Source organism: Hyaena hyaena, unplaced genomic scaffold (assembly GCF_003009895.1).
Source record: "Hyaena hyaena isolate Hyena2069 unplaced genomic scaffold, ASM300989v1 scaffold_549, whole genome shotgun sequence".
NCBI classification, from domain to species: domain Eukaryota; kingdom Metazoa; phylum Chordata; class Mammalia; order Carnivora; family Hyaenidae; genus Hyaena; species Hyaena hyaena.
Window position 1 is genome coordinate 1,189,742 of NW_024081180.1, and position 4,548 is coordinate 1,194,289.

Genomic DNA, 4,548 nt, shown 5'->3' on the forward strand with positions numbered 1-4,548 from the left:
CTTTTGTCATTTGTACATTTTATGCTTTGCTTAGAAACTCCTACTTTATCATGAGGTTATAAAGACACTTTCCCACATTTTCCTTAAAATTAAGAAAAAAGTTATCTTTTTAGGAAGTGAGAGGTTGATATTTGTGTATGATCTGAGGTAGTGTTCCAATTTAATTATTTTCATAAATATATTCATAGTTCCTACTTTCCCCTGACATTTGCAATGCTGATTCTGACATATATTTGTTTCCATATATTAATGGTTCTATTTCTGAGCTCTCTATGCTGTTTTATTTGTCATTATTACTCCTATTCCAATTTGTAACAATAAACCTTAATTTCCCAAACATGATTTCTCTTTTTTCAGGTATATTTTGACCATTCTATTAAACTTCTTCAAAAATTTTAAATTTATATGTCAAGTTCTTAAAAATAAAATCAAGTTTTGACTTTTATTATAATTGCCTTTGTTCCATATAACAATATTTTTCATATTTTTAAGATATTGAGTCTTCTTATGAACATGATAATTGGCCACTGATAGGTCTTATTTAGCATCCTGATTCTCGTTGTTCTCTGTTATATTCACCTATACTAATTTCCATTTTTTAGTGAAAACAACCCATGATTAACAACTACGTTTGGTTTAATTCAGGTGGTCTCTAGTTACAGATTAACTGGAAGGAACTTCAGAGTATCTAATCTGTTGCATTGCTGAATCAAAACTATTATTCCTATCTATCAGGTTAATTCAGAAGTCATAATCATCTGTGTGCAAATTTTTGTCTTAAAAAAGGGGTAAAGTGCTCTGTGCCTGAACCCAGGACCCAATGATTAAAGATTAAATAAACAAATAAATATGTAAATAAATGCATCTTAACCATATCAGGTCCTGAAACAAAAGAATTATGGAGCTGAGTGAAACTTTTACAGTTTCCGTTGCTCCAGAAAACTCCAAAAGTCTTCCAATTTAGCCTCCCAAATGATACAATAATTCCTTTGACAGCACATTAACAAATCATTTTCCAGCATCCAACATTTTACAATGATGTTCATTTTGAATTCTAGAACTGTATTTGAAAGACATTTTAAAAATATTTGAACCATATTCCTTTTCCTTGTAAATTTATTAATGTAATACAATTTTCCAAAATAAGTGAAAACAAAACTGAACATTTTCCTAACCCTTCAATATTACAATAATGATGACACTATATAGATACTGTGCCAGCACAGTATATCATCTAAGAAACAGAGCACAACTGCATCTTATTTAAAAATTGGAAGATGCTTTCACATTTCTTCAAGTTGTGTTTCAAATCAATCAGCATGTGAACAGTACACTTGGGACAGGCAATAGCTTTAAGCCTACCCCTCTTAGAAAGCTTTACTATAAAACCATGAAAAACATAAGCAGAAAAATAAATCTCTAATTTGGAAATGATTTGATACATTTTATACTAGGTAGGAAGAAATGGAAGTTTCTAATTTGAAATGGCATCTGTTTATTTAATATCCTACATGAAGGGGAACTATGGAAACACATCTGGTGCTTCCAGGGACTGTGTAATAATCAGTATACCCTGACTCTAAAGACTAACAGAAGAGCATCTGAGAATACAGACTTGAAAGAGTAATATGATCCCTCTACTATCAACTAAAAATCTCAGGCTGGCTACCCTTCTTAAAGGCGTGTTTGAGGAGCATTACAGAAGATCTCATGTTCAACTGAATTTCACCTACGTGTCCACATTTCTTAGCACCCTTGCAGGTCATCAGAAGCATGTGACCAATTTTAGACAAGGAAATAGTGGAAGGTACATGTGTAACTTCCAGATTAAGGAAGTGAAAATTCCACTAGTGATTCTCCTACACATCTTCCCCCTCCCCCCCAACAATCAAGGATGCTACATGTTTCACAAGGAGCTATTACAAAATGATAAAGCCTCCGTAATCTTAGGATACTACACGCAACTGTGCAGATGAGGATTCTGTCTGTGTGAGTAAGTATATGATAAAGCGCTGAGAGTTGTAGTTAACTTGTTATAACAACAAACTCTAGCCTATTCTGATTAAAACTGAGCAACTGCTAGATCTAGTATTACTTTTTACAAATAACCAAGGTTTTCAAAATTTTGGTGAGTCCTATAATGACCAAAAAAATCCTAGAATTTTTGCCTTTTTCCCCCAAGGTGGACATAACTGTATGCTACATAAAGAGTATTAAATTCTAATTTATGAGCTTTACTTCCACCAGTACTAAGATCCTCACTTAGTCCATTATATTCAGTAAAATATTTATAATAACTATTATTATTTAAGAATTACTGACTCAGGGGCACAAGGGTGGCTCAGTCAGTTAAGTGTCTGACTTTAGCTCAGGTCATAAACTCATGGTTTAGGAGTTTGAGCCCCCCATTGGGCTCTCTGCTGTGAGCACAGAGTCTGCTTCAGATCCCCATACCCCTCTCTCTCTGTCCCACCACCACTCACAATCTCTCTCAAAAATAAATAAACATTTTTTACCAAAAGGAATTATTGACTCACAGGGAGCAAAAGACTAAGACACACAGCCTAATGAGCAAAGTAAGACAGAGTGGTGTCCTTGGGTGGAACGGGTCTTTGCAGTGCTCAGAGAAACTGAGAGATATAGTTTTTCCATACTGACCTAGACTCTGCACTGATGGCTCTTATCTATTTGACTTCTGTAACCTCCTATCTGACCCCTCTGGCTACAGCTCCCATGTCCACCCTTGCAATTACTATGCAATTGACAACACATCAAAATCTTAAGAAAGGTAAATGGACATTGGAATAGTTATGGGACTCAAAAAATAAGAACTAATATAACTTTCAATATCAGAAACCCAAAACAGAATGCAAGTAGGGGGAAATCAGCAAGTATCAAGTAAGCCATTCATTCAATCAATATTAAATGAGCATCCAAATATGTTAAATACCATGCTAAGGAATGAGCATAAAGTAATAAACAAGACAAAATCTCTGCCCTTCTAGAATGGCTCAGAATCTAGTGGGAACAAAACAAACCAGATGTGAAGAGAAAGAAATCAAGCAATCCCTCCTTGCTCCTCATTCAGGGTAAATTTTGATATTAACAGAAATGAACCATATCACTCTGTTAACTAAAATCTTTCAATGGCATCCTATTGTATTCAGACAAAAGTTGACCTTTTTCCGTGCTACCCAGGGAGGGGCCCACATGGCACTGTTTTGCATTCCGTGGTAACTTAAAGGGAAACTTTCACAATGTCCACAGCCCTTGATGTCCTGCAAATGAAGGTGGAGGATGTCCTCAAATTTCTTGCAGCAAGAATCCACTTAGGTGACACCAATCTTGACTTTCAAATGGAACAGTACATCTACAAAAGGAAAGGTGTTGGTGCATCATAAATCTGAAGAGAACCAGGGAGAAGCTTCTCCTGGCAGCTCGTGCCACTGTTGCCATTGAAAACACAGCTGATGTCAGTGCCATACCTTCTAGGAATACTGACCAGCGAGCTGTACTTAAGTTTGCTGCTGCTACTGGAGCCACTCCTATTGCTGGCTGTTTCACTTCTGGAACCTTCACTAACCAAATCCAGGCAGCTTTCTGGGAGCTGAAGCTTCTGGTGGTTACTGATTCCAGGGCTGACCAGTTACTGATGCCTTTCACAGAGGCATCTTATAGTAACCTGCCTACCATCCCTCTGTGTAACACAGATTTTCCTCCACACTATGTGGACATTGCCATCCCTTGGAACAAGGTAGCCACTGGGTGTGTTTGAGGTGGTGGATGCTAGCCCAGGAAGTTCTGTGCATGCATGGCACATTTTCCCATGAACAACCATGGGAGGTCGTGCTTGATCTCTACTTCTATATGGATCTTGAAGAGATTAAAAAGGAAGAGCAGGCTGTTGCCAAAAAGGCTGTGACGAGGAGGAAATTCAGGGTGAATGGACGGCTTCAGATCCTAAGTTCATTGCTATTCAATCTCAAGTCGCAGACTGGTCTAGAGGTGTGCAGGTGCCCTCTGCCCCTATTCAGCATTCCCTACAGAGGACTGGAGTGCTCAGCCTGCCACTGAAGACTGGTGTGCAGCTCCCACTGCTCAGGCCACTGAATGGGTAGGAACAACTATTGAGTGATCTTAAGCTGCTCTTCTATAGAAGCAAACAAAATGGAAATAAAGTCGATGGAAAATAAACAGTTTCTTAAAAAAAAAAGACAAAGGTTGAATTATTTGCCACATCCTCTAATTTATTCTGTGTCTGGGGTCCTTACCTATTTAACCTTCCTAAGCATCAGTTTCTTCATCTGTAAAATGTTGATAATAACATTACCTCCTGGAATTCATGGGAGGGTCAAATGATATAATCTGGCAATATCAGGCACACAATAAATGTTGGATGACATTGCTATTATTATTATCTCTTCTACATTTTCCCATGCCTTTTCATCTCCTTTCACTGTGCTTTGTCTACCCACACAGCCTCTAAAACCTGTTAAAATAAGTCACGTTCTTTTTTGCTTATGGAGTTTGAATCTTCTGTTCTTTGTC

The 4,548-nt window shown here is 37.3% G+C and overlaps 1 pseudogene; it reads left to right on the forward strand.

The window, feature by feature from the left end:
* The first annotated feature begins 3,257 nt into the window (after positions 1-3,257).
* On the forward strand, positions 3,258-4,135 carry LOC120247809 (annotated as a pseudogene).
* The last annotated feature ends 413 nt before the right edge of the window (positions 4,136-4,548 follow it).